This window comes from Alligator mississippiensis, chromosome 3 (genome assembly GCF_030867095.1).
Source record: "Alligator mississippiensis isolate rAllMis1 chromosome 3, rAllMis1, whole genome shotgun sequence".
Taxonomy (NCBI): domain Eukaryota; kingdom Metazoa; phylum Chordata; order Crocodylia; family Alligatoridae; genus Alligator; species Alligator mississippiensis.
The window spans coordinates 15,034,046-15,056,906 of NC_081826.1; the positions used below are offsets into that span (position 1 = coordinate 15,034,046).

Here is a 22,861-nt window from a genome sequence, read left to right on the forward strand (position 1 = left end):
TCTCACAGATACCCTGTGCAGCAAAGATTTAAGAAATCCCAACTATGTTTAAATATTTTAAAGCTGCTTTAAGAGTTCTTACTTCCTTCAGGGCTGGAGCGTTGTGGCTGCAACAGTCCAGGAAATGCACAAGAAGCTAGTGGGGTTTGGATGCAATCTTTTATTGGATCAACTGTATGGTTAGGCGAGATGTTACACAAGCTTTGTGGTACAAATTGCCAAGGGAGAGCACATTGGGCCTGAAAGCTTGTGTAACATCTTACAGTTGATCCAATAAAAGATATCAACAAAAAATCATTACCTCTTGCATATTTTCTTCAGTTACTTTATCCTTTCGCCACCTTCATTAAACCCACTTGTGCCAGAAAAGACATCCACTGAAATGCTTTGGCCAACTACTTCACGCTTATAAAATCTAGCATGTTTGCCAGATGTGAGAGTTATCTGACTGAGATGAGAATTATTACATGCTTATTTTCTAAAAAACTAACCATACTGCAATTTGTATCAAGAAGGGTGATAAAAACCTAAATCCAGAGCATTAGGTTCAATATAAATTAATTATGTAACTGAATACTACAATGCATGTATAGCATCTCACATTTAACCAAACATAATAGATTACCACATTCATGCTGCAATTTTTTTTAGTTTTAGAAAGTTAAACCAGCTAAAAAGATAAGGAGTTGTTAAATGTGATCTCTCCCTTTTCTAAAAATAGCAGGAAAGGCAAGTTAGTTGCATTATTTAATACACGCCACTTTCTTAACATTTTACTAAACTCATGTTTCTCTCAGCAATTCTATACTTTAACCAGAGAAAACTGATTAATAAAACTGAACAAACATGTTCACTCACCAAGTAATTTTATTGTATCTTGGGGTCCTGTATGGCCCTGTCTCCCCTTTATCTGCATATATCCTTAAAATTCAAGAAATATAAACAGCACACTTCCTTCATGGTCTGTAGAAGAAAGTCTGGTAGGTCTCCTGCTTGTTTGTCTAAGTCTGTATGAATTAGTGCTTTGTTCTTATTAAAGATTAAGTGAAATATATCAAAATGAATGTATGAATGTTCACGTAATTCTTAAATAGCCTGATGGTCACTTATCTCTTAAAAGAGCAAGTTCAAACCCTGTGAAAGCTGCCTCCTTCTCAGTCAAGCTCTTCTGACTGGCCAAAATTTTCAGTGTATCCCAGCATATCAGTATTTGTGGGAAGTCACGGACATAGAGGAAGGAAGTCTCTTTAAGTGGGAAAAAGTCCAAATATACAAAACTGAAAAACTGCACTCAACACCATATTCAGTGGAAGCCAGTAGAAAGCATAGTCACCTAACTGGAATACTTGCTAAGAGAGGAACCAGTACGTGCTCTGATGGATCCATAGATAAACCAGCACCCCGCAAGCTTAGTTTAATTGTTCACGGCCTATTTTTTTCCATGAAGTTTCCTGATCTAGCTTTTCTTTTTTCTTTTCTTACTGTGTATATATTCTATGAGTAAAGAAATTCTAGCCAACCAAAAGTCTGGATATTTGAATTCAATAACTGCTTTAAAGCTATTATCCAGTAAATTATTTGTCTTCTGGTTTCCCATTTTTTAAAAGGAAACTAATAAACACTACCTCAAGGGTTCTGTGAGGGTCAATTTCTATGAGCTCTGATTTTCTACGATAAAAAAACCCAAAAGCAAACAGCAAAGTATATAGATATTTAGAATTCATTTTATTACAGTAAAAGCTTTGTTAACCGGCATGAGTGGGGAACATGGCGTGCCGCTTATATAAAAATCCCAATTACCTGAGGCGGGGAAGAGGAGGGGTGGTGGTGGCCAGATGTGGAGTGGCAGCAGCGCAGGGTGGCAGGTGGTGGCCACCGTGTGTGAGCTTCCTCCCCTTGTGTCCGGCTGGCCGGAAATTCCGGTTAATAGAAATGCTGGTTACTAAAATGCCAGTTAACAGAGGTTTTACTGTATAATGATTGAAGCACTTGTTGGCTTCTAAATTGCTTTAACATTGTAAATATATCAATAAAATATTGCCCAACTGATGCGCGCGCACGCGCGCGCACACACACACACACACACAGAGTGATGTTTCATTTTAATCATGGGAAAACATGGATTTGGGGTATTTAAAATCAAAGGATCTGGGATTTCAAAAAAAAAAATCAAAAAAAAAATCAGAGAATTTGAAATTTTAAAACAAAAAAAGCCAGGATCCCTGCTGATGAGACCTGGGTAGAGGAGCCTCACCAGGGCCGTCATCAGGGACCCAGCTGGAGGGCAAATGAAGTGGCTGACCTCCCGGCCATTTGGGGCCAGGAGGACACATTTCAATGGTTCAAAGCGGGTCCCTGCAATGAGCATATCTTCCAGGGGATTGCTGCCCAGATGGCAGAGTGGGGGCAATGGGAGACAAGGACAGCAGTGCTGTATGAACGCCAACTGTGCAACTGGGCGGCTGACCCAGAGGTACAGGTGGCTCTGGGACATAAAAGGACCCATGGGCGTGGGTACCCACGCCAAATGGTACCCATTTATGTACCAGGACCCACCTGTACCAGGACCCACGTGTAAACTTAAATGGCCAGTCCTGACCCAGTCCCTCACTCCTGACCCGCTGTCCCCCCACCCCTAGGCCCCAGCCCCACAGTGTGTGGGAAGGGGGGTTGGAGGGGGCATGGGAGACACCAAGTAGCCCCTCACAGGTCAGAACTCTGCCAGCCTGCAAGGGAAAAGCCAGAGTTTCCCTTGTTTTTCTACTTTAATGGAGAATCCATTTTTAAAGTTTGTTCGCAACCCTTTCCTATATTTTTGAGACCCACTTTGGGTTCCGACGCACAGGTTGACCCACACACTCCTCTAAACAATACCTTATGGACACAAAGGCTGCACTAAATCAGCTTGCGACTGAAATTAACTGCCCAGTTTCCAGTCTCATTACCCAAGCAAGGCTCCAAAGAGAGCCTGTGTGCCTGCCTCACATCCACAGAAGTCTTACTTTGCTTAGCATTGTCAGAACATGTTCAAAACAAAAAAACCAAAAGCAAAAAAATCAACAGGATACGAGTGTTGAGTAGTCTGTACTGTCAATACAAATTGGATAGTGGTAAACAGTTAAAGATGATAAAAGCCACCACTGCTGGGACCTCTGCACCAGTCACACTGCCAGCAGCAGAGGTAATGGATTTGGTGCCATGTTGCCTTCATCTCCCATCGCTCATGCACGAGACTGCGACTCTACCCTGCCGCCACCGCAGTTCCTCTCAGGCTTGGATGAGCGAAGGGCAATGGGTCAGGTGTGAGGGGCCCCAGCAGGGCCAGGGGGCTGTTTTTTACTTAAACTATTTACCAGGTTGGGACTGTCCATCACTGTATACAAACGGGTCCTGGTACAAAAAAGACTGAGAACCGCTGGTCTATATAAAAGACACCACCCTACCCTTCCTTTTGTGCAACTTCAGACTAACACTGCTAACTACCTCTTTCTACTCATCAATGCAAATGCAGTTCAGTGTTTGCTTTTTAGCTGCTCCCAAACTCAAAAGGCAGTTTAGACATGCTGGACTTCAAGGTGTAAATGATTTCTTTCTTCCTTCACTTTCTTCTCAGGTGTCTCTCGCTAGTGATACATGAATATTCCTTGAGAAAGCCATCCTCCCCTGTGCATATCTACTTAGAGATAATACAGTGAACTGCATATAGCTTTACAAGTCTTCTCACTTGCCAAGACAGAGATCAATTACATAGGCTAATCAGTAAATTCTATAGATTTCATTCAATCTCCTTATATACTGATCTTAAAATAGGTTAATAATGTATTTGATTTGTTTAAACGGCAATCCAGCCGCAAAACAATGTTCTTTATCTATACTACTCAAATCACATACAGTAGCTTTCTGAAATGTAACCCTTAAAAATCAGAGCTTTATAAGAAGAGTTTTATACAGCTTAAAATCACCCAAGTTCAAAGAATACACACTCTTTCGTAATATAGGAAGTCACAGAAATGCTTATCCTATCGCCAAACAATTTATGCCTACTTCTTAATTCAAAGCCAATTAGAGAGCATTACTATTGTATACAAATATGTATTGTAGCATTAGGATTTTATTCTTTTTAAACCCTTTCAATAAAATCTTTAACAACAGAAGATATGCATGAGGAAATTAGATAATTTAACTCTGTTTAGATTTTTAAGTTAAATTGGAAAATACAATAAGTGTGTAGCTCACACAAGATCTTCAGTCAAGAATTCTTTTCAGTACTGTTGAGCAATTAGATCAAATCCCCAGTGAAGCTTTTATCTTTGGGATAGAGCCTTTGAAGAGTTTTAACCCATTACAGAGAAGTATTCCATTACATCAAGTTCTTATCTAATTACATTCCTATGCTCCGTTCTCTCCTCCGCTTCCACGCAAGCTACTTTTTCTTCTCCCTCCCCACACCTTTGTTCTAGTTGCAGACATGCTTTAATGTTTTGTTTTATTAAAACCTCATTTTTATTAAAACCTCATTTTTTCTCCCCACATCCTTCCCTTCCTAGTACTGAGTTAGCACCTTGAAAACTCAGGCTAATTGTAATGCACTGTATTGTTTAAACTGTAAGAGCTCTAGGACAAGGCCTCCTATTACAATACGCATGTACAGAACCTCAGTTAAAGGGCTGGCTACGGCCTCAGGGCACTGCTTCAATACGAAAAGTAGGTAGTATTGGTAACAATGCATACTGGCAAGGTTCCTAACACTTTCCATTGTATAGCCCTACTTCAGGTCCTTATAAAAAAAACTTTACCAAAATTGTAACTGTTCAGGCTGGAGTTTTCTACAGTAATGTCTGCTTCAGTCCAAATATTTTTTTGCAAACTGTTAAAGCTAGAAATTCAGCATTTACAGGGAGTGAAGTTTGGGGGAAGGGAGAATGAATTCTTGATTTTTCAGCCATAACCTTTTTATCTAATGCAATAGAAAATACTATTTAGCACATACTTGACAGCTTTATTTCCCCAAAATACATACCCCCACAGCTCTCACAATCAACTAGGAAGCAGTAAAGCAACTGCAGTTCCTTTCCCTTGACACTAGAGGTAAGTGCAACACCAATTTCAAGGCAGTATCATTGCTCCGTCTGACATTTGAATGTTACATGGAAGGGAAAAAGTCTAAGTGCAGGAGTAGGGCTGGTTAGGGAAAGCATTTATGATAGTTTCTCATGAAAAATAAACGATGAAGCTTCCAGATAGACGATTTTACACTACTGGCAGGAAAGTGACAGAAATCAGGGTAGCTGAGACTGGAAGCAGTCCAACCACTAACTCCATCCTCTCAATCCTTCCTTAAGTCTTAACCAATTTATCCCATTGACTCAAGAACTCTTCAGGCTCTACCTGCTCCAATGCACCAAAGAATCCTTTTGCCTCAATAGCCACCTGTTTCTAGGAATGAAAGGGCAGTTCCAACTCCGTGCCTTAGAAACCCTTGTCAATGCTTCTGGGTTCATCAAGAGAGGTACAACTATTTTGTCTTTAATTTAGAATTCTAAAAATGCTTATGCGATATGCAGTTTAGGGGGCTAGACTCGATGATCTGGGGGCTGGACTTGATGATCTTCCGAGGTCCCTTCCAGCCCTAATGTCTATAATGTCTATGAAATATGTTTTGGCTGTATTCTTCTCTACTTGCAAACGACTAGAATATTCAACTCGTTCCAGTCACTGATCAGCACTGATAACTACCGACCTGAGTCCAATTCACAAGTGCATCCTTGAGATGAAAGGCTACATGGTTGAAAATGTGGTAGAGCAGAGGTTCCCAACCCTCAGGCTGTTGCCCAGTACTGGGCTGCGAAGGGTTAGCTGCTGGTCCACAGGAGGGCTGGCTGCTGGACCAGAAGCGACCAGCATACTGTGGACCAGCAGCCAACCCTTTTATAAACAAATATAAAGAAGGGCTGGCTGCCAGTCTGCAGTAGGCCAGTCACTTCCAGACTACAGTATGCTGGTCTGCAGTCTAAAAAAGTTAGGAACCACTGTGGCAGAGGACTCATCTCAACTGAAAGTTTTTATTAGAGAAAAGCACTGTTCATTAAATCAAGATCATTACAAACCACATGGATTGGTACACAGTTGGGAGGGGTAGATTTACATTTCCTCTGTAAAGCAATGACACTTTTGCAATTATTAAACACAACCCTTTAAGACTACCCATTCCAAATGGTTGGGGTACTGAAAGGGAATTCCCCCTTTTTCCTGCTAAACTGCAGTTAGCTCTTGTAAATATTCTGAGGAAATCTGGAATAAAAGAGAACCTAATTTACTTTCTGCTAAAATATTTTTAAATAAAACAGGAGCAAAACAAGCTAGTACCAATTCCTATTTCCCAATTGAAATACAAGTAGCAAAGTACATTTCAATAATTAAAAACAAATAGCTATTGGCTAATAAGATAGTCAAATTCAAGGAATAATATAAAGGCTTCTGTCTTCCAGCCCCACTCCAAGTAAACAGAGGTAATGGGGAAGAGACTGAAGACAACAATTAAAATTCTACTGGTTAGTGGTATTGCCAAAAAGATGTTTGTCTACTTCACAATCTTGTATTTGTTTCTGGAATTCCCAGTATTAGGCTACTGTTTACCCTTTTAGTTTGTGTTCCCTGTTTGGGATCCTGAGATTTTCCATTTGAATTAAGTCTAGAAGTCAAACGGTGGGCATGATTTATTAACTTGACAATGAAAAACAATTAAAATTATTTTAACGTCAACAGAAAAAAATTATTTTGAAGAAGTATAGTACACATAAATCATAATTGCATCAAGCGAAGTGTGATCATTTAAGGGTTTTTAGAAAATAAATTAAATCCAAAATTAATGAATGAACTGGGGTAACAGGGACAAAGGCAGACACATTTTGTAGTTAAGTAAAACTTTGAACAAGAAATTTCTCAAACTGCAATTACAGGATAAAAACTGTTTCAACAGTTGAGTAATTTTATATTTTTAGCTATGTATGATATTTGTGTTAAACAAGGGTATTTCTTCCTAGTTGTTGAAAATCCATTTATCCAGAGAAGAAATCAAGAATTAAGACTCAAAATACTAAAAATTCTGCCGTGTCTGCTGAATCTAGAAAAAAGGCAGCAATACCACTTTTAACGACAAACATACTTTAAGATAAACAAGAAAATGTTGCAGAAGTGTCACAGCTGCTGACTTTCCATTTGGGCTCTTGATATACATGTGTTTACATATTTCTGGACCGAGTTATCAGTGCAGGAGGAAGGTAATAGGTAAATAAAATATAATAACTAGCTCAAAGAAGCCTGTTATGACCATTAGCTTAAATATTTAAAAAATGTGAAGGTGGCAATAAAGACTTAAATGGCAGACTTCACAATCCAAAAACATATTTATTTTATTATAGTTAGTTAACAGGGTAAAATTAATTTAGGGCTCTTAGTTACTTTTTTCAAAGGGTCTATACTTGTTCATGGTTAGGATAATTTGATAATTGAAGTAATTAATTAGATTCCAAAATTAAATACTTGCAAGACAATACAGATACAGTTTTACCAGGTAGGGGGAAATCCATTTTATACACATTCATTTATGTGTAATGGCAGCAACTTTAAAAATATCATTTTCTAAATTATTTGAGAGAGAGGTAAAACTGAAAGAACCTAAGCCCAAATGTCATACAGAGATGAAGCTCTGAGGCTAATTTTCCTTGAAAGTTTCTCAAGATAGATGATGGATCTGATATTTCCAGCCTAATAAATCATATATAATTTTCTATCAGACTAACTACTATGACCAATGGTTAAACTTTGGCCCAGTTTTGACAAAGAAGTGTAATTTAGGTAAGGCTTGCCTGGGAATTTGGCGGCATGAACTACTAGTATTGATGGTATCTTTTACATTTCACATTTCCATTCCCCAATGTCCTGTTTTAGGTTGGAAAGAGTGAAGGTACGCAATCAAATAGTAATTCCACTTGGCTTTCACCATCCCTCACAAATTAACACCCAATATTGCAAATATTTGCATGTGTGTTAACTTTATTCATATCACTAATTCTGACTAAACCATATTTCACAAAAAATCCCGTATGTTCCCAAGTTTCCATAATTTACCCTTCCTTTTGTATGCCTCAATCTGTGTTTATAAAAGACTGAAAGAAAGTAGTCTGTATTCCATTAACAACAAGTAAAAGTTATTTACTACACAGGCAACATGGAGGCGAGCCATTTAATTCATACTGGACGTTTATTTTTAAGAACTGCGGGTACATTTTCCAAACCAAGAAAAAATTAAATATACTGGATACACAGGTATATATTTGTTAGCAGCTCAATGGTAGAAATTCTGGGCACATTATAAATATTAATACAAATATACAAGTTCAAGCTTACCATCATGTACCAGTGTGCAGAGAAGTCTGCTGTTTATCACTTAACTGCACCCAGTAGTGCACATTTTAATCCTGTTTTGTCATAAATTGGATATAAAACAGAGGAAAGTAAAGACACTCCCTGCCAAGAATTTCAGCCTAAACCAGAAAAAAAAAATCGTTCCTGGCATAAGGCAGGACCCACCTTATTCTACCTGCCTGCAGCTAGACGGACCAATGGGCTTTCAAAGTGAGGCAGAGCTCTTTACCATGTCAAATGCTTCAAAATGTGCTAAAAGTAATGACAATCCCTTCATAAGGTCCGGACATTTCTTTTGGAGAAGCAAAGTAATAGCTGTAGAAGCCTTCTGCTATAACTCCATCTGACCTTGATCATGAAAATCTGGTAGTCCACAATACAGTTCCACACACAGGCTATTAAAAACCCTATGTCTAAATGAACCCTATTTTACAACTAAGGATCTTGAGGTACAATACCAGAGGTGTGGTCAAGTTTTTCTCTAGTCATATCAGCATTCACCAGGGTGAATAAAAATCAAGGATTTCTTTTTCAAAATAAAAAAATAAAGAAATTGGATTTTTAAAAATGTAAATCAGATTTTTAATTTAAGCATTTTTTCGTAAGACGTTTTAAAAACAAACAAACAAAACCTATATAAAGAAAGTTTTAATTTAAGATATGTTAAAGCTCAAAAGATATAATCGTGGGATAGGGATAACTTCTAATTTTATTTTTTTATATATAAAATAAAGTGTCTGTCTGTCCTCTTGTAACTCAAGAATGGCTGGTCCTATCTACTCCAAACCTTCCAAAAAAAAAAAATCAAAAAAATCACTGAATACCACCCAAAGAAAGTTACCCACCTATAATTTTTCAGTTGACCCTTTTGGGGGGTTCAACTGACTAGGATTACTTCACTTCTCAGATAAATTGGTACCACTCCATTTTGGATGCAGTTCAATTGTTATTATTATATTGATGCTTGCCTTTTTTTTGGCTCCACGTTAAATATTAAATGTGTCGTACTACGTTCTTTAAAAATAAACAAACACTACAATTACAAAAATAACAACCCAGACAAAGAATGGGTACTGCTAGTTATATACTATTTGAGATAATATATTCATGTAACCTTTTAAGAAAAGGTTACATGAATATTTCAACAACAGGCCATGGACTATATTAAGGGCCCAATCTTATGGGGCTCCCAGAGGCTCCTCTATAGATTAGTAAAGATTAAAGAAAACCACTCTACCCAATGGGACTTGGTGCTCAGTCTAGAAGATCCCATTAAGCATCTCTGTGATGCTTAATTTCAGTTCTCAAACTGTGGATTTGTCTCTCCAGAGAGAACATCCTTGTTAACAGCAGTATATGGAGATGAGAGATAACAGACCTGATTACCTAGGCATCAGAGAGCCCTACTGTCTCTCTGACAGTTTGTGTACACAGAGTCAAGCCCTTACTCTTCTCTAAAAGTGCAAAGTTTCAAGAAGTTAAATGATTAGAGGATTGTTGGGGTTGGAGTAGATCTGAGCAAGGAGGAGGAGTCTGGAGATAATGCAAGGAGGGAGGGGCAGTAGAAACAAAAGAGACATTTTGAAAATTCCTGAAGTCTTGAGGGATAAGTTTCTGAGTATAGCCTTGCCACTGATTTGAGATCTAGTGAGGGAATAGTATGGTAGAAGGGAAAACCTATCATGGCAGCAGGCTTGCCAAGCCATATGAGAGACCCTGTTTGGGAATATTTTAATTGAGTTCCTCCACCTGTGGGTAAAACAGGCATGTGTGCAAAATGCAAAACAGTGCAACAAAGAAATGCAAGGCCTAGTTGCCTGAATGAAACAACATCATTAGAAACATTCCTTCTCAGGGGAAAGCTGCTTTGACAATGATGACTGGAACATGCAGGATCTCCAGGTTAGTAAGCTTTCTGATTTCATTATTTCTTTCTTAAGGACTGCCAGTCTTTCCTGTCCATTTCTTTTGGGTGGACTGCTGGACTACAAATTCTCAGAAAAATGTTTGAACAAAAATATAGGTGTTACTTTATGAAACTATCATATTTTTAATGCAATTGTGATATAAAATCATGGCTGAAATAGGCAGATGTTCCTTTTACAGTTTCACTTCTAAAGTAGTACTGAGTGCAATGAGTAGTGCTAAAGGAGAAGTAACATAGTGAATGCATTGACTTCTTTTGTCCAGGAGGATCCATCCTCAACATACAGGATTCTGACTATCCATCTTCAACATCATCATCACTGACTACGGTTTCAGAGTTATCTGCTAATGATATCAGTGTTCCAGTCAAATGTATGTCACATAGTATCTCACCTGTAGCAAAAAGAAAAAAAAAACTCCATCATCCAGAAACAACCATAGATACGCTTGTAATAAGAACCAGCAGATTACAGCAAGATGTAACTGATGAAAAAAATGCTCGGTTTGTTTATGCAACAAGCTTTCCTTTCCGTACGGTTGAGAACACACACTTCATTGGCACGGTTCAGCCCTTACAACCCGAATACAGTCCACCCAGCAGAACAGATAAAGCAGGCAAGTTGCTGGATAAAGTGTCTGAGAAAGAAATTGAATGGTATGCAAAAAGTCTCAAGGGAAAAATTGTCAACTTGTGTCTTGATGGGTGGAGCAATGTCTACAATGATCCAGTAATACATGCCTCTGTGACAACAGAAAAAGGGAATGTCTGCCTTCCAGAAACAACGGATACATCAGGAAATGCACACACAGCAGAATACTTACAAGAAGTAGCAGTAAAAGCTATAACAAACTGTGAAAAAAAATCAAATGTCTAGTACGCAGCTTTGTCACAGACAATGCTGCAAATGTATCAAAGATGAGAAGAAATCTAGAAGAAAGTTGACACAGCCCTAAGCTGATAACATAGGACTGCAGCACTCCTTTGATGCACCTCTTGTTCAAAGACTTCAGCGCTCCAGAAATAAAGGCTAATGTTGCTGAAATCACAAAATACTTCCATAACAGCTTTGCAGCAGCTGCTCTGAAGACAGAAGGAGGAACCAAACTAACTCTCCCACAAGACGTGCAATGGAACCGAGTAGAGGACTGTTTTGAGTGATACACTGAGAACTGGCCTAATCTGATGACAATTTGTGAACAAAATAGAAGGAACTGTCATAGCCAAAAATTCTCAATACTGGGCTAAAGAGAAATGTAGAATGTATACTGACTATCCTGAAGCCTATTTCTGTAGCCTTGAACAAAGCACAGAGAAATTGCTGTTTTATTGCTGATGCTGTTGAAATTTGAAAGGAACTGAGTGAGACCTTGAAAAAAAGAAATTAGCAATGACAGAGTTATATTACAGGCATTAAAAAAAAACAAATGCATCAGGCACTATCTCCAACTCATTTTCTTGACAATATTCTCAATACTCAGTACCAGGGTCAATCCTTAACTACTGAAGAAGCGGAGCTGGCTAGGACATGGGCAATCATTCCTCCGTAATATCAACTATAATAAATTTGAGGGCTAGGGGTGAACCATTCAAGAAATATATGCTTGCTGATGAGATTTTAAACCAAGTCACACCAATCAACTGGTGGAAGTCACTTAAACACCTGAATCCATCAGAGACTATTGAAGTGATAATCCAGTTTTTAACAGCAGCATCTTCTGCAGGTGTAGAAAGAATATGAATATATAGTTCTTCCTCTGAACTAATTCATTCTAAATTGAGAAAAATCACTTAGGAACTGAAAAAGCAAGAAAGCTGGTCTTTCTTTTCCAGTCTATGTATAAACAGGAAGAGGAAAGTGAAGACTAAGCTTGCTGCATAATACAGTACTTTAAGTTTCTCATGTTGACGTGCCAGAAATAATCTATTTTTTTGTTAAAAAAGGTTTCACATTTATAACTAAAATAGTTAAAAATTCAAAGATACATATGCTTGTTTTGTTAAAAATTATACGTTTGTTGTTTTAGTTAAGTAAAACAAATTTAAATGTCTGTTGTTTTTGGTGATGGTCTTGCTGTCCTCCTTCTAATACAGCGTAGCAAAAATATCCCCAATATCCATGATTAATCTAGTGAACTGGAGATATTTCACCCCCCAATGACTTCACAAGCATCTGCTTCAATTAGCTTTGGTAAAGAAAATAACCAAATCATAAGTCTGTTTTCTGATGTAGCTGCAAAAATTAATCTGAAAAAATTTCAAAACAAGTCACTGCTTTAAAATATATAGTGTGTACCTTCCAAAAGTGACCCCTACATCTATCTCTGAGTTGTGAATAATGTGTGTTAAGGTTATATCAAACAACAAGAATGCACTTTTTGTAGAAAACTATGATTAAATTGAGGCTTCCTGACCAGTGATTTCAATCTATTTGATTTAAATCAAATCTCATATATAAAGCTAATAGAAGTTTTTTTTAAAAATTAGAGTTCTCAACTGCTTTAAGAGCAGGACAGCTTTTGAAGTGGTATGCTTTTATCCACTATCTAGTCAAAAATAGGACAGGAAAATACAGAAACCCAAATGAATAAATGACTATTTGATGAGATCCCTTTAATTATTATTTTTGGACCATTTTCAACCCAAAATCAGTTCCCTTATATAATCTCTCTGAAAACCCAGGGTGATGATCTTTTTCTAGGAAATCCTTGTCTTGATGTTCCCTTTTGGTATCCAAGTTCTCCAGCTCACCTGAGTACCAGAGTAAGCAACAGAGCATGTCCAAACTCGAGTGGCCTGGACTTAGGCTGACTCACATACCTTGAACATTATTAAAGAAAGTGAGTATTGAAAACCCATGGTACTGGTGTTTCGAAAAGCAGATAGGCACAGGGCAGGCACCGTGTCACAGGGCTACAAAATAAACAACAGAAGCATATCACTTCAAAGCACTTGGGTAAAAGACTGACAATTTAACAATTATTCATGAACACATCAGAATACAGACAGAAAAGTATGGCTGCCAGGAGGGCAGAGGGGGCAGGGAAAAGGAGGAGGGAGCAGGGCAAAAGGGGTTGTGAAAAAATCGCCCCCACCATGGCAGCAATGGGGGGGGGGGGGGCGGGAGGGGGGGGAGGAAGGGAACGGCAGCTGCTAATAGAAGTGGGGACAGGAGATCGTATGCAGAAGGAGATCCAGGGAACCCATGCGGCCTCCGCAACATGCATCCTGCACAGTACGTAGCCTGGGGCTCAAAACCAGAGCAACTGGGTGACTCAAGGTACACAGAAGTTGGACACCCTGGCTACATGGTGTGGCACAGGTAAGCCACGCAATCTAGAAATGAAGAGCTAGAGTTCCATTAACTTCTCGGGAAGATTTAAAGATCGAGGAGTACAGGTTATACAAATACAGTATAATTAAAGAAATTAAATGTTTAGAGTGTTTTAAGTCAGCTAGTTGGGAGGGTTTCTCTTAAACTACCCTTCAACTCCCATTCCACAGCTTTAAGTGGTATGCACAGACAGATTCAGAGGAGTGCAGCGGTGTGGCTGCACCCTGTTTTTGGATTGGACCATGCCACAGGAGCCTGTGGGGACTGTTTTAAAGTCCCCAAAGCATGACAGCCCCCACCCTGTCCATCCCATTTGTGCTCAGAGATGCATCTCCTCCCTTCCCTTTCCTCCCTCCTCAACCTGCCACTACCACTACTTTCCCCACTGTCCTGGGTGAAGGGAAAGTACAAAACTTCTCCAGCCTGCTCCATCAGGGAACCTTGATAGCAGCAATGGCAATGGCCAGGGGAGTTCTTCCTCCCCATGCCTGCTCCTGGGGGTAGCGGGCAAGGTGGGGAAAACTCACCATCTTACCTGACACCACAGGTGCCATGGACCAGAAGAGGGTGGGGAAAATTATGTACTTTGTCAGCTTTTTAAAAAGAGTCCCATGGCTTGTTGAGTGGGTAAGATAACTAGTAGGGTGAAAGTGCTAGACTTTAGGAAAGCTGACTTCAATGAACTCAGGCAATTAGTCAAGGATGCACTGCAGAGTAGGAGTTTTGAAGAGATGGGAGCCCAGGAAGGGTGGCTGTGCCTTAAGGAAATGATCCTTCGGGCACAGAGGGAGACACTCCTGATGCGAGGAAAAAGGGGGAAAGGGGCCAGGAGGCTTCCTTAGCTGACCAGAGAAATCCAGGGCAGCCTGCAAACTAAAAAGGGAGCGTATAAAAAGTGGAAACGGGGAGAGATTACCAAAGAGGAGCACACCTCCTCTGCTTGCACTTGTAGGGAGGCAGTTAGACGGGCCAAAGCTAGCATGGAGCTGAGGATAGCATCCCAAGTTAAGGATAACAAAAATTTGTTTTTTAGATATATAGGGAGTAAAAGGAAGGCCCAGGGTGGAATAGGACCCCTACTAAATGGGCAGAAGCAATTGGTGATGGACAGGGGGACAAGGCTGAACTCCTCAACGAGTTCTTTGCCTCAGTGGTCCTAAGCGAGGGGCAAGACAAGTCTCTCACTGGGGTTGTAGAGAGGCAGCAGCAGGGCGCCAGACTGCCATGCGTAGACCCTGAGATGGTGCAGAGGCACTTGGAGGAACTGGATGCCTTTAAGTCGGCAGGCCCGGATGAGCTCCACCCAAGGGTACTGAAGGCACTGGCTGACGTCATTGCACAGCCATTGGCGGGAATATTTGAACACTCATGGTGCACGGGCCAGGTCCCGGAGGACTGGAAAAAGGCCAATGTGGTCCCCATTTTCAAGAAGGGGAGGAAGGAGGACCCAGGCAACTATAGGCCAGTCAGTCTCACCTCCATCCTTGGCAAAGTCTTCGAAAAAATTATCAAGGCTCACATTTGCGAGAGCCCGGTAGGACAAATTATGCTAAGGGGAAACCAGCACGGGTTCGTAGCAGGCAGATCATGCCTGACTAATCTAGTCTCTTTTTATGACCAGGTTACAAAACGTCTGGACGCAGGAGTAGGGGTTGTCATATACTTAGACTTCAGGGAGGCCTTCGATACGGTATCCCACCCCATACTGGTAAACAAGTTAAGAGGCTGTGACTTGGATGACTATACAGTCGGTGGGTGGCAAATTGGCTAGAGGGTCGCACCCAGAGAGTCATGGTGGATGGGTCGGTCTCGACCTGGAAGCTTGTGGGCAGTGGGGTCCCGCAGGGCTCAGTCCTTGGACCGATACTCTTCAGTGTCTTCATCAGCGACTTGGACGAGGGAGTGAAGTGTACTCTGTCCAAGTTTGCAGATGACAAAAAACGTGGGGAGAAGGGGACACACCGGAGGGCAGGGAACAACTACAAGCAGACCTGGACAGGTTGGACAAGTGGGCAGAAAACAACAGGATGCAGTTCAACAAGGAGAAATGCAAAGTGCTGCACCGAGGGAGGAAAAATGTCCAGCACACCTACAGCCTAGGGAATGACCTGCTGGGTGGCACGGAAGTGGAAAGGGATCTTGGAGTCCTAGTGGACTCCAAGATGAACATGAGTCGGCAGTGTGACGAAGCCATCAAAAAAGCCAATGGCACTTTATTGTGCATCAGCAGATGCATGACAAACAGATCCAAGGAGATGATACTTCTCCTCTATCGGGCGCTGGTCAGACCACAGTTGGAATACTGTGTGCAATTTTGGGCACCGCAGTTCAAGAGGGATGTGGATAACCTGCAGAGGGTCCAGAGAAGGGCCACTCGTATGGTTAAGGGCTTGCAGGCCAAGCCCTGTGAGGAGAGACTAGGGCACCTGGACATCTTCAGCCTCCACAAGAGAAGGTTGAGAGACGACCTTGTGGCTGCCTATAAGTTCATCACGGGGGCAGAGAAGGGAATTGGTGAGGTTTTATTCACCAAGGCGCCCCTGGGGGTTACAAGAAATAATGGCCACAAGCTAGCAGAGAGCAGATTTCGACTAGACATTAGGAAGAACTTCTTCACCATTAGAGTGGCCAAGGTCTGGAACGGGCTCCCAAGGGAGGTGGTGCTCTCCCCTAACCTGGGTGTCTTCATGAGGAGTTCGGATAGGCATCTAGCTGGGGTCATCTGAACTCAGCACTCTTTCCTGCCTATGCAGGGGGTCGGACTCGATGATCTGTTGAGGTCCCTTCCGACCCTAGCATCTATGAATCTATGGTGCACTGTCCGCAACAGTGGATGATGGTGGGGGGGGGGGGGTCTGGGAGCAGGGGTGCAGCCATCCTGCTCCTGCATCCCCCCCTTTACCAAATCCTGCATCCACCCTTGGTGGCACGTTACTGCTGCTTATAAAGCAAATTAGAAAAAACCCCAGATATCTATCATAGTGTGTACCATCTCCTTATGGTTTACAGTTTTTAAAAAGTGATAATAAAAGGTCTGTAAAAAACAGTGGGTCTTGTTAGAGGTGCCATTCAGTCACAAACTGAAAGGCTTCAGTCACCTGCTATCTGGAAGCTGGTGTTCTTTAACTGAGGCCATACAAAGTAAATATCAAACACTTCAGTAGATCAAGGGTGAAAAAGTGATTATACACACACATGCACATACCTGGGTGAGTGGGTACCATAAAATATGTTTGATAATTGTATTTCAGCTACAATTCCATTTTTCCAGCTAAGTATCTAATTAAGCCAAGAGATTTTTCAGCCATTTCAAGTGGAAAAGTTATTCACATTCTTCTTAGAGCAATAGTGTTTGAGGTGCTGATAAACGGATGTCCAAAAACACATTTGTTCAGTTCATGATTATAGGCAAGGGAAAACAGATACAGGCAGCCCCTACTTAACATGGTTTCGATTAGCACTATTTCGCTATAGCACTCATTTAAAATTGATACCTGGTTTCACTGACTGCTCAGCCAGTTTCGCTACAGCGCTCAGTGGAATTGGTGAGTTTTGGCAGGAAAGTGGGGAGAAGCAGCGGTGGCAGCGGCAGCAAGTGGGGTGAGTGGCAGCAAGTGGGGGGTGGGCGTGAGCATGGGGGTGGGGTGGGGTGAACCCAAGAAAAGCTGGTGAATATAGACTGGTGGGGTAGTGGAGCATCCCATTAGGGCAGTGCGGTTTTGCAGCCGGCCAGGCACATAGCAGGGATGCTGCAAACCCCCCTGCTCCCAGCCAGCTGCAAACATCCAACCCGCTTCTGTGGGATGCTCCACCACCTGAGCTCACCAGCCGAAGCAGTGAAGATGTCGAGGAGTGCGGAGGCTGCGCCAGTGCCAAGGGCCACTGCCAGGGCCAGCAGGGGCCTGCACCCAGGGTGGGGCAGCAGGAAGGAAGAGCCCAGGGCCCGGGCTGCCAGGGGCCCATGCCCAGAACGGAACACCGGGAGTGCTGGTGCCAAGGCTGGCACGTGGGGCCAGCTGGTGGGGAGAGGCGGCAGCAGTGAGAGGCAGCGAGTGTGGGGGACGGGCATCAGCTCAGGGCCTGCGTTGGTGCCCAGGGCGGGGCAGCAGGAGTGCAGGCCCAGGCTGGCACGTGGGACTGGAGTGGCCAACAGGCTAATGGGGAGAGGTGGTGGTGGCAAGAAGCAGTGGCAAGAAGCGGCGGTAACCAATAACCTATATTTACATTCAACAGATTTCTGAAATGGATGCCCTTTGGCTTCATGCGTCATCTGGTATTTAAAAAAAAACAAAACAACAAACATATACATACATTCTAGACATTGAAAATTAAAAAGAATGTATACATTTTCCATATTATATTTATATGGAAATTAAAAATATATACATTCTTTTCAATTTTCAATGTCTAGAATCCAATTATTGGAGTCATCTTAAATTTATAGGGGACACAGAAGGGGAAGAGGGTAGGGAAGTGACAGGGGGCAAGCAATGGAGTAAGTAGTAGGGGGTAGTGGTCAAGAAGCTTGACCTTTGCCCCCTGTCTGTCCCTCCCCCACAATCTTCCCCCTCCCCATGGCAGGGAGACAGAGGCACCACAGGGTTAGGTAGCAGCTAAGGCTATGACCCCAACCCTAGGCAGGAGCTGCAGAAGATACCTGCCCCCGTGCCACTGCACATGCAATTCTAAGATAAGGGGCTTCCCTCACCATCTTATATTGGGAACAAAAGCCTCATCTTGGAGTCAAGTTAATACAGTAATTTGTAGCAACCATAAGCTACTGTACACATGGAAGATGTTCTCAATTTTTTAAAGCAACACATATATCCCTACTGAAAAGACAGCCTTATTGCCAATGAAATGCAAGCGCACATGCAATGCACAGAAAGTATCAAAAGATACAAGAATAAAAATTGCAACACTACATGTCTTGGCTATAAACAAGGACTGAAATTTCTTCTTGTTCAATGGATTAATCTCTGTGAAATGCTTTGAAGAAAAACACTAACTCATTTTAACTGAAACATAATTGAAACACACAGAGTTTATCATTTGGTATTTGCTTTTGGGTTTCCAAATTATTTTAGTTTATAACATAGAACCCACACCTTCCCCCTCGCCCCTCCCCCCCTGCAAAAAAAACCAGCCAATGAAAGTCAGAATGGACTTTACACGTGGGGAAAACTGATCCCCACAGGTCCAGAAATACGGCAGCAGGGAAGCAGTGGCAATGCCACCAAATTTCCAATCCCATGGGGATTTTTTTTTCCTTCAGGCTCTCCTTCAAAAAGCAGAAGTTGAATACCATATATAGGGGCACACCTTATATAAGAAAATAAGGTACAAATTCAGCAAGTTGTCCAAGCTGGATCTTTCTGTAGCCTCCATTTCTCTACCCAGTAAACTGCAGATAAACTCTTTCACCAGAGTGTTTATCCCAGATTAAAAGTTATCTGTATACAGAATGATATGCAATTATACCATATGCAACTAACTAATGTACACAGAGAAGCAATTATATTGAGTGATAAATACATAATTGGCCTCATGTACAAACTGATTCACATGCCTTTACAGACACCTTAATGATACAAAATTGATTCCACACATCCAACTTAAGAGCCAAATTTCCCATGTACAGGAAGGGTACAAGATCATACAATTAAGGAAGCAAACAGTCTGAAGCATTTTTGATTCAGGTTCAGTGTTTGCAAAATGCATACCTGTCAGAGAGCTTTTCCACTAATTCTTAATAGTATTTCCTTATCATCACAGGCCTTATCACATCTTAATTATCTTGTTTAAAGTTCTTTCTATCCTTGAAGACCTGACATTTACTTACAATAAGCTTCAGCAGCATATTAAGCATCTACAGTTAATTAATATTTTGTGTGTTACTATTACAAGCTGCTTCTAGATGGTATAATTATCATATGAGAAACATGCAGAAATTAAGATGGGTAAAAGAATTAAGATTTGAAGCGGGTAAAGTTTCTAGCATTTCTTAGACAATACCATGTATCTGAATACTTAAACATTTAACAATTAGTAAGAATAAATTTCAAAATACTGGCAAGAAAAGAATGTTAATCTTTTGAGAGTGAAAGAGTATTTCCAGATTTCTAGTTAGTATGAAGTTTCTACTTGAACTGCTGCTGTTCCATGAAGCAGCTTATATCCTTATCAAAGGATAAAGAAACTAAGGTAGTTGCAATTTTCTTGTTCCTCAGCGCCCCTCTGCTGATAATTTAGCGCCTTAGCTAAATAGCGGAAGTACATTTAGTGTTCCCACTCACCCTTGGAAAATTAATCATCTCTTCTTTATTATACTTTCCTTAAACCTTTGGCTATTCCTTGAGGCTTCTTTTCAGGCTCTTTCAAAAACTCCTCCTGGACTCTCTGCAATCACATCTCAATTTATGTCCCTTGTTATTGAGAAAGAATGAATTTAAGATATCTCTGACTGCCACTTTTCATTGTTGTTAAGCTTACTCAGGCCCTGTCCTGTATGAAATCAGCTGGAGACACATGTTGGACCTGATCTTATCCTGAGAGTCAAGCATAGCCTGCCACAAGGACTTAAATGCTGCATCATAGCTAAGGTTCTGACTGTACCCAAGTCCTAAGCTTCCAAGTATCTACATTAAATGAGTTAATAACACCATGCACACACTAATATAACTATGGGCCCTTGAAGGATCTGCATCTTATTTAGCTAGAACAAACCCTAGGCTTCACTGGTTTTATGGTGCTTTGCTTTTTTGTGGTTGACTGTTTGCTCTCCAAAACAAGGAAAAACATATTTCAGTATTTTTTCACATAGATAACATCCTTTCATTCTCTAAACAGTAATTGTTGGAGGTGAACCGAGACACTGGTCCATTACCTTACCGCAGCTGTTAAATGGGAAGACAATCTATTTATTGAACTCCTCCGCTGTCTCAATTCCAGTTTAAATTTAGCAGCAATTATTCACATTGTCTTAGCACTAATATTATGCTGGTTGAAAGTTGAGGTGTATACCTCTTCCATCCCAGACTATTAATAAAGTACCTGATCTCAAAACTGTCACTTGTCTTCTACAGTAGGAAGGCCAAACTGTTTTTAGTAACCCAGGCTTCTCAATCCAGTTCACCTGTGGCCTTTCCAAACTAACATGCACTTAGTAACATGGGAAAAAAATGACATAAAATGCAATCTTCACATTGCCACGCATTTAAAACCAGGACACTTGCATGCATACATCAGCCCGAGTCTTCTTACCTTTCCACCCCATGATTCAAAAATCAATATAATTTAAGCTTCGTTTGCACTGTTATTCAATGACTGATACGAAAACAAGTTGAAAAACAATTTCTGTAAACAACGATAGTTGCATTTTAACAAAGTTATGTGAAGAATATTCAGCAACACTTCCATTACATATTCACTTATGTTTATGTATAAAATTTTAGATGCTAAAGCACGTTGATCTAAAACTAGAAGCCCTAAATATATGCTACTGCTGATAGATTTTTCCATTGTCAGAGCTATCGGAGACATATCACATTAACAGGTAAGAGGCACAACACAAACAAAAATACAGATTTCATTTAGTCAAACTGCACACATTTTATTATGCTGAAATTTGTTGCTTAGATATCACAAAACCCACGTGATAGCAAAAAGCTGTGCATGCATAAACCCCCTTTCCTATCAAAGGTCCACCTTCTGCCAGAGGCATTCTGCAAATATACTGCTATACCCTACTGGAAGGCAAGTTCCTCCAAGTTTAGTCTTGTTTGCACAGTTGTAAAATTTGTCTTCTGTGCCTTGTAGATTCTTTCATTATCTACTGTGCTGAACACAGCAGTATTTCAATAAAAATTGTTTTGTGTTCACGTATCTCAGCACAGCAGCATTGTCTTTGCTACAAGAGTTCCCTTCACGTTCCCATCTTAACATTCAGAATGCTTCTTTAACATTCAGAGTATACCAAAGTTAACAAAAGAAAAAAGTCTTACTCAACCAGTTCTGCCTTCCAGCAAAACATTACTAATTCTCATATAATGAATACCTAATGAGTAGTTTGTTTCCAATTCTCAAGCATTTAACAGCATTATGGCAGCTCTTCATAATACTCGTCATTAACACAGCAATTATTCAAAGACTACAGCAAGTGACATTTGTCAAAATAAAGATCATATGACATTTCTTACACATCACCTAATTTTCCTCATGTTTGCTTGATTATTAATCACCATGCTTCAGTGATACAAAACGGGTTTTGTGATCACTCATTACATGTTATTAATCAGAAAAGCCATTATAAAAACCAGTCACATAAAAACTAGGAATGAAGATAAAACACATTTTCCATCAACAGAATGAGACATTTAGAAATCATCGTTCTCCTGTCATACTGAATCATAGAAAAGTAGATCTTAAAGGGACCTGCAGAGGTCATCTAATCCAGTGGTTCTCAACGTTTTATGTACCAGGACCCATTTGCAAACATTGATGGGCAGTCCCAACCCACAGCCCCTTGGCGGTGCCCCTCGCTTCCCACCCCCAGCCCCTTGACACCCTCAGCCCTGCTGGACAGGGCCCCCACCTGTCCCTGTCCCAATGGTGGCTGCAATGGCTCTGGCTCATGCAGGTGGCAACAGAGTGAGTCCCTCCTCAGTATGGAGTGGAGGGAGAAGGGGAGGCCTGTGGCACGCCCTGCCCCAGGCTGGGGCTCCCATACCACACCATGCAGCCTAGTCACAGTCCGTCTGTCTGTCGCCCCCCCCCCCGCAGCAGCGTTGCTCAACCACCACTGTGAGTATGGGCACCCGCCCCAGTGCTGCCGGCCCAGCCACACAGCTCCCCACACCTCAACAAAGAACTACTCCCCACTGGAGGGGCAGGTGCCTTCCCCCTGCCCCCCTCCAGAAACGCAGCCTCGACCCCTTCCCAGAGTGCCTGCAGACACTCCTCCCTACCCCCCACCCTGCCCCATATCCTCCACCCTGCCCCATATCCTCCACCACCCCTCCCCGGGAAAGTCCCCAAAGCCCTGGTCCTCCAATCCCCACAGAGACTTACCTGCATCCAGCTGCTGGAGCTGCTCCCATGGCCCTGTCTGGCTGCATGCTGGCCACGTGCACGTGCACGCACAGACACACGTGCGCCCACTGCCTCCAGCTGCCCCA

The 22,861-nt window shown here is 41.4% G+C and overlaps 1 protein-coding gene across 3 annotated transcripts in view; it reads right to left on the minus strand.

Annotated features, from left to right (window-relative positions):
• The window catches only part of EFR3A (EFR3 homolog A), a 145,510-nt gene that overhangs the window by 105,333 nt on the left and 17,316 nt on the right, over positions 1-22,861 (minus strand). The gene's annotated exons all lie outside the window — the stretch shown is intronic.